This window comes from Microtus oregoni, unplaced genomic scaffold (assembly GCF_018167655.1).
Source record: "Microtus oregoni isolate MIOR12 unplaced genomic scaffold, Mior012 000016F_ref0000370, whole genome shotgun sequence".
NCBI lineage: Eukaryota > Metazoa > Chordata > Mammalia > Rodentia > Cricetidae > Microtus > Microtus oregoni.
In genome coordinates this window covers 33028348-33036710 of record NW_024543075.1, presented here as the reverse complement: position 1 = coordinate 33036710, position 8363 = coordinate 33028348, and positions in this window count along the sequence as shown.

Sequence of the window (8363 nt, the reverse complement as noted above, 5' to 3'; positions counted from 1 at the left end):
TGACTACCTGTAATTAGAGGTTCTAGCAACCCATTCTGAGAATTTGCCAGAACATTTCCCAGAGAGACACTTCCCTTATCACCTGTTTGTTGTATTTAGTACGGAAGAGTGTCTTACTTCCTGCTATCATCAGTTCATTATGTAGGGTAAAATTCAGCCCCCAAAGCAAGATGTAGGTCATGGCAAGGCAAGGCATGGGGGTAGCTGCTGGGGACAAAATACCCCACACATACAACTTACAGGAAAAGAGGGTTTTTTTGGTCCACAGTTTCAGAGGTTTGGGTTCATAGTCATTGAGTATCTTGTATCTCCCTCTCTCCAGTGGTGGCAGCATATGGCAGAGACCACTCACCTCATGGTGAACAAGAAGTAGAGAGGCCAGGTACGACGTTCAAAGCCAACCCCCCCCCCCCATCTTCTATTTCTTCTAGTCAGCCTTCTTCCCCAAAGTTTCTAGAACCTCCCAAAGCAGTGCCAGCAGCTGGGGACCAGTTGCTCAGTGCACAAGTCCTTGAAGGGATGTATCGCATCAAAGCCATGATGAGTACGTGGAACTTCTCCGCTCTCTCTGGGTGTACCACCTTCCCGGAACCTCGGTGGGACCACCTACTGCCATGGTTTGGATCATAAATGATGCTTTAAAATGCACATGCTGCTCTGGGGGGCATGTATGGATCCGCGGATAAGATTGCTGTCTGCACAAGCATAGGGCCTGAGTTCGAATCCTAACACACGCATAAAAAAGTCGGTTTGGTCTCAGGCCTGTGACCCTAGCACTATTGGGGATGGAGACAGGAGGCTGCTCACTGGGGCTTTCTGGCTGTCAGCCTAGTCCCAGGTCCTGTCTCAGGGAATAAGGGAATAGTAATGAGTGGAGCATGATAGTGGAGATCACCTGACACCACCCATTTGCATACATGTGCATATGCCACACATAGACACACATGCACAAAACAGCCATGGATGTGCTTGAGGCTTCCCAGCCTGTGGTGCCACCGGGAGCTTAGAGTGCCCTTGGATACCTGGACTAATGCTGCTGCAAGCTCAGTAAGGAAACCCACAGTCTGAGATTGGTGGGCTGGTACCTCCCTGGGAAGTGGGGCCACACTGAGTCTGGGATGGCATCCCTCAGCCCAGCACTGACCCAGAAACCAGAGCCATGATCCCCTAGGAGTCACTTTGGTGGCAAGCAGTCTTTCTGCATCCAGGCCCAGAGAAGTGAGAAGGAAAAACATCTTCAACCAGCCATCTCAAGAAGGCTCCTAGAAGTAGTCAAAAAATTAAAAATGATCCTGGCAGAGTGGCCACATGCTTTTAATCCTGGGCACAGTGGCCACATGCCTTTAATCCCAGTATGTAGGAGGCAGAGGAAGATGATATGGGAGTGATTTCTTATTAATAAAGAAACTGCCTAGACCCATTTGATAGGCCAACCCTTAGGTAGGCGGAGTAAACAAAACGGAATGCTGGGAGAAAGAAGCTGAGTCAGGGAGTCGCCATGATTCTCCCACTCCAGACAGACGCAGGTTAAGATCATTCCTGGTAAGCCAGCTTGTGGGCTACACAGATTAATAGAAATGGGTTAGATCAATATGTAAAAGCTAGCCAATAAGAAACTGAAACTAATGGGTCAGGCAGTGTTTAAAAGAATACAGTTTCCGTGTAATTATTTCGGGTAAAGCTAGCCGGGTGGCGGGACACAGCCCGCCGCTCCGTATTTCAACAGAGTGGCACCCAACATGCTAATGAACTCCACGTAAAACCTGAGAGGGCTTAAAAAGGAGAGAAAGAGAATTTAAGACAGCTTTTTGCTGTTTGTGGGTTGCATGCCGCAAAGAAATTGTCCTGACTCAGCAGCAGAAAAAACTGTTTGTTTTAAAATGCTGGCTTTCTGGGCTGTGCCGCCATTGCGATCTCTGTCTGGCTCCTGTGGGAGACAGAGCTTTTGAATGGAGCATTTGGAGTAAAGCTCTACGGCTTGCTTGATGGCAATGTGGACTGCTGTGTGCCTGGAACTGTGTGTGGCTCAGGGGCACCAAATGGCTCTGAGGCAGGAGCGGCTTGGCTCAGCTCTGCCATGCTGAACTGTGCTGGTCTCAGGCAGGAACTACCGTAATTACCATAAAAACAGCGCATTTAAGGTTTCAACTGGGCAGGACACAGGTGGTACCGTATTACCTGTACATGGCGCAACTTACGTTTTTAAGAACTGCTTAACATTTTAAGAAATGTTCCTGGATAGTAAAAAAAAAATGTTACAGATTCACAATAAAACAGATTCAGACATAAAAGACCACACTATTGGATGAATGCACATAGACTTGAGAGAGAAAAGAAAAAGAATATAGAAAATAAAGTTAATGGTTTAAAAAAAAAAGGTAAAGTCTTTAAAGAGACAGAGTACAGATAGTTAAGAGATTAAAAGAAATAAAGAAAAATAAGCCACGTAAAAATGGAAAATTCACAGAGAGTCTGGATTATGTACATTGTGTTTTCTTTAAATTTTTTGACTGTGAAGGAGCTAAGTACAGAGAGACATTTCATTACATGGGCTGCCAAGCTAAACCAGAATGGATATAAGGGTATTACGATTTCAAAATTTGGGTCTAAGGATATGATGCTTTGGAGAGGGTCTTCTTTTGTTTTCACAGAGGACCAGACCCTATGGATTTCTTCTATTACAATTTGGTATGATAGACCACGCCCTCCTGAAAGGTTGTTGTGAACATCTTCAGAAAATTGCTTCGCTCAACTGCCAACTGAGATGAAACTAGCACACAGGTTATACCATGAAAGACCTAATTAACAACGCCCCCATTCAGCAGGAAGCAGTTTGGAGAGAAAAAACTGCGCCCATGTTCCCAAAATATTGTTTGTAAATGTTCTTTTACATTTAAAGGGGGAAATGATATAGGTATGAGTAATTTGCATTGGTGTGGATTTTAAAGTCAATTTTGTTATATTTATATGTATTTCTGATCTTAAGGTATTGTGATTGTGTAGTTCATTTAAAAATGTAATGTATAATTAAGAAATATAGGTTAATGGATAATCATCAATAATAGTCAAGCTTGTAGTTATGTTAGTTAGATTTTCTAGATATATAGAGATACATTTCAGTTAGATAGACATTCTTCATATCTTTCAAAGACTGCAGAATATGGCATTTAATGTTTTAATAACTTAGGACTTTTCATGACAATGAGACATATCTGCTCCTGGCAGCACCAATCTACTTCGAGAGGAAGATGGGCATCGAAGAGGATCCTTATGGAGTTGGATAGCCATTTGGGCAAGAAACTGCTCTTGCCTGGACTGTTGCATAAAATGGACACAGAGAACCCGCAGAGAGAGGACTGCTGAACTTGCCTAAAGGTGAGACGGTCTTTTGGGGTTCATGACTCATGAAAGAGTCTACGAGACATTCTGCAGGACACAGCAGATAGTGACTGAACTGTCTTTGAAATTTCCTGCTTCATGGAAATGTCTGCTGGATACTATGGGCCTGAAGGCTGAAGATGGATGCCCCAACAGTACAAAAGAACTTTGGGTGACTGTCCAGGCAGCAAGATGTCTCTGTCATTTCTAGAGTTTTCTTATTTCTTGTTTACTTAGGTAGTATTATATCCTTCTGGAGTCTTTGATGGAGTTGAAGAATAAATAGATAGTTATAGTTTTCCTTAGTTATGATAAAAGATAAAATAGATATAAATATTGTAACTGTAATTCTTACTTGATAACTGTTTTGCTATATGTAATTTTACTATGTTAAAGTTAAAGCCTTTCTTTTTTGTTTAAACAGAAAAAGGGGAAATGATGTGGGAGTGATTTCTTATTAATAAAGAAACTGCCTAGACCCATTTGATAGGCCAACCCTTAGGTAGGCGGAGTAAACAAAACGGAATGCTGGGAGAAAGAAGCTGAGTCAGGGAGTCGCCATGATTCTCCCACTCCAGACAGACGCAGGTTAAGATCATTCCTGGTAAGCCAGCTTGTGGGCTACACAGATTAATAGAAATGGGTTAGATCAATATGTAAAAGCTAGCCAATAAGAAACTGAAACTAATGGGTCAGGCAGTGTTTAAAAGAATACAGTTTCCGTGTAATTATTTCGGGTAAAGCTAGCCGGGTGGCGGGACACAGCCCGCCGCTCCGTATTTCAACAGGAAGAGGCAGGTAGATAGCTGCAAGTTTGAGGCCAGTCTGGTCTACTTAGCAAGTTCAAAGCCAGCTAAAACTACATAATGAGACCTCATCTTAAAGAAAACAAATGAATAAGGGGAGCTTTGTGTGCTTTGCCTATGCCACTCCTGAGTATCTACTCAAAGGACTAAGAGCAGTTAACTAGAAATAACCACATACCACGTTTATTGTAGCAGCACTCACGATACCCAGCTTCTGCCCATCAATCTATTTAAAAGCAAAGAAAATGTAGTACATAAAACACGGAGAGCAATTAGGCGTAAATAACAAAGAAATCACCTATTTTCAGGAAAAAGCACCATGCTAGAGATTATCCCAGTGATTGAAATAAGCCAGATGTCCAAAGCCAAGTATCCATGTTCGTGCTCATGGGCAGGGTGCCCTGGACCAGTGCTTCTCAACCTTCCTAGTTCTGTAGCTCCTCAGGTTGTGGTGACCCCCAACCATAAAATTACTTCATTGCTACCTCATGACTGTAATTTTGTTTCTGTTATGGACCATAGTGTAAGTATCTAGTATGCAACCCCTGTGGGGGTCATGACCCACAGGTTGAGAACAGCTACCTGTGAAATGGGAGTCACAAGTCTGGTTTATACAGACTGGAGCATCCAACAATGGCCATGGTCATGTTGGAGATGATGAGAACACAGCCAGATAGTTGCTCAGTCCACCAGCTGGATGCTCCAGTAGTCCAAGTTGGTGCCTGTAATGGTCTGTCCTGTCCCTTTAAGAGACAAGCCCTGCCCACTCCCTCTCCCATCCATCTGCTGAGGCAGGCAGATCTTCCTTTCTGCTTGCAGCCCGAGTCCCTTCCCTTCAGTCTCTCTCTCCAAGAGGCAGCTTCTGTTTCTTCCTTCTCCCTGTTTCTCCCCTTCCCCCCTCTCTGTTTATCTCTCTCTGTGTCTTTCTCTCTCTCTCTGCTTCTCTCTCTGCTCTTCCCCCTTCTCCTCTTCCTCTTCCCCTCCATAACCCACAAATACATATCCAACTTCACTCTGCATGACGTGCCTATCTGTCTCTGTCTTTCACCTGCCACATGGCTCCCTGCCTGGGACCTGGCTGCCTTCGTGGCCTGCCATGGTCTCGGGACACTCCGCCTGCCGCCACTCAGGGACTTATGGCGTGGTCTTATGACCCCTCGGGGGAACCGCAGCATTTTATTTAAACCATTACATCTCTCAGGCAGATGGAATGGAGAGAGCTGTTGTAAAGAAGCCTGGTTCCTGAGCCCAGAGTTCCACACATCCTCAACTGGCCGACCCACAGGCAGGAGGCAATGTGGAGGGCCTGGCCAAGTCACGGCACCAATATAGTGGTAAAAGTAAAATGCTGCAGGTTCCCGAGTGGCTGCAGCGGGCAGCGGGCCATGAGACAACACCACAGGTCCCCTGAAGTGGCAGTAGGCAGTGGGCTGTGGGTCCCGAGAGCAGCCAGTCCCAGGCAGGGACGGCACAGTTCCCCAAGTGGCTGCATCGGGCCACGAGTCCACCACGAGTCTCAGGCAGGGAGCCGCGTGGTGAGAGGACAAGGCGCTGAGAGACCTTGATGGGGCAGCCAGTCCCAGGAGGAGAGACAGACAGATGGGCACACCACAAGACCACATGGCAGGGAGAGGGAGTGGGTGTGGCTTGTCTCTTAAAGGGACAGAGCAGACCATTCCAGTGCTGAAGGCCTGGAAGATTCTTCAGGAACCATAGGTCTTCAGTCCATGTTGGGAGGCCAGAGAAGCTGTAGTTTGATGGCAAGGTGGCGGTAGCAGCAACCAAAACAGGATAGACACTCTCACCAGCAAGAAACACAGGCAGGCAAGAGTTTGTCTCCCCCCACCCCCAGGCCTCTTTTATTTTATTTTATTCTTTCTTTCTTTATTTATTTTTGAGGCAAGGTCTCACTGTGTAGCCCACCTGGAACTAGCTAGGTAGACCAGGCTGGTCTTGAACCCACAGAGATCCATCTGCCTCTGCTTTACAAGTGCTAGGACTCTAATCACGCACCACCACACCCAGCAAACAGCCTCTTACATATCCTTCCTTCCTTCCTTCCTTCCTCTCTCTCTCCCTCTCCCCCTTTCCCTCTCCTTCTCCCCCTCCCTCCCTCCCTCCTTCCCTCCCTCCCTCCCTCCCTCCCTCCCTTCATTTATTGAGTTAGTTAGTTAGTTTTTTCCAGACAGGGTTTCTCTGGTGTAGCCTTGGCTGTCCTGGAACTCTCCTGGAGTTCTGCAGATTAGAGGCGTGGGCCATCACTAGGCAGTCAGTCAAGGCTGCATATTCTTAAACAATGATAAGCAAGCGCTCTGGGAGTTGGGATGGGCAAAGGGATGCCTTCCGGTGGTGGAGGTGGGATTCCATTGATTTCTAATTGGAGGGCAGCCTGGGCTTGCTACACAAAGAGACATTGTTTCAAATCAAGCGAACAAAAAACCAAACCAAGCTGAAATGAAACCAAACAAAAGACAACAGAAGCAAGCAATTTGAAAATGAAGAGTGGGCAGGACACAGAGGCTTGCATCTTTCCACGGCAGGATTACAGAGCTCCCCAGAAGCTTAATTTCTCTTTTCCTGGTTCCTTCTTTGGCTCTTGCTGGCCTCCCTCTCATTCTGGTTTGGGAGCCCTGGGTGCACTCACTCAGCACCTAAGTCCCCCAGCTATTTCCTAGCCCTATCTTGGTCTGGGTGTTTGCAGACATCCCGAGAGCATCGTCTGGTTAGTCTTCTGGGTGCTGACATTTAGCAGGAACTGGCACTCAGCACTGCCCAGGAACGATGGAATAAATGAATAAATGTGGTTCTGGGCTCCATCATTGCATGTCAGAGCTCAGGAAAACAACCCGGTCTCAGTCACGAATCCTTCCTGCCCACACTGTTCTCGTCTCTGCAGTTACAGAGCAAGGGAGCCTTAGACACTCTGCCAAGGAGTGACTTGGGTGGAGGCAGTGAAAGTGAGATATTCTCCACCCTTCCCCAAACCAGGTGATGTCTGAGCCCAAGATCTAAGTTGAGCAGCAACTGTGGTAGATGGCTTTGGCCAGAATCCTTCCTTGTCCCTGGACGTTTCTTGTTAACTTGTCTGGTCTATTGGCTGGTTGGTTGGGACAAGGGCTCACTATGCAGTCCAGAGTTATGGTTTGAATGTGAAGCACCCCTCCCCCCGCCCCCCCCCAACCCCCTAGGCTCGAGCACTATGTCCCCAGCTGGTGGCGCTGTTTTGAAAGGTTGTTGAATGTTTAGGAGGTGGCACCTTTCTGGAGGAAGTGAGTCACTGTGGGTAAAAGTGTGTGTAAGACAGAGGTCAGAGGCCAACTTCAGGTGTCTTTTTTGACAGCCCTCCACCTTATTTCCTTGAAAGAGTTGCTCCCACTGAATCTGGAGCTCCCTGATTGACTAGACTGGCTGGCCGGTGAGCTCTGGATACAACCCCCTCCAGTCCCCCCCACAACCACACATACACACACTCCCGCATCTCCAGACTGAGTTAAAGACTTACCCTGCCCCTGCCTTGTTCCCCCGCCCCTTTTTAACATTTACTTTTTAATTTTATGTGTATGAACGTTTTGCCTACTTGTATGTATGTATGTTTACCACTTGTGTGCCTGGTTCCTGAGGAGGCCAGGGAACTAGAGTTACAGACAGCTGTAAGCCACTGCGTAGACCTTGGCAGTGGAATTAAAGTCCTCTGCAAGAGCAGCCAGTGCTCTTAACCACCAGCCCTTCTTGCTCAGCATCTTAATGGGTGCTTGGGATCCACATGCAAGTCCCATGTTTTCACATACACAGGGTCACACACATGTGTACCACAGCACTTACCAACTGAGCTGTCTCCATGACTCCCCAATGTCTCTTTGAACTTGCTGGGGTTCTAGATTCCTTCTTATCCTCTTGTCCAAAGCCCCGCTCAAAGACCACAGAACAGGGTGTGGTTGGAGTCTCCCGGTAGCTCGTGCCTTGTCTGTCTCTTGATGGACACACTAAGGCCTAGGCAGAGGAAGCCCCCCCCTCCCGATCCCCACTGAAGGAAGGTCCAGATAGATGCAGTCCAGCAAAGTGTAGCACAGTGGATTCCAGAGTCTACAGGACTGTGAATCACATGCTGGAGCAGCTGATCAACAAACTGTTGGAATGATGAAGTGTAAGAGAAGACAATGACATTAACCTCTCCCTGGC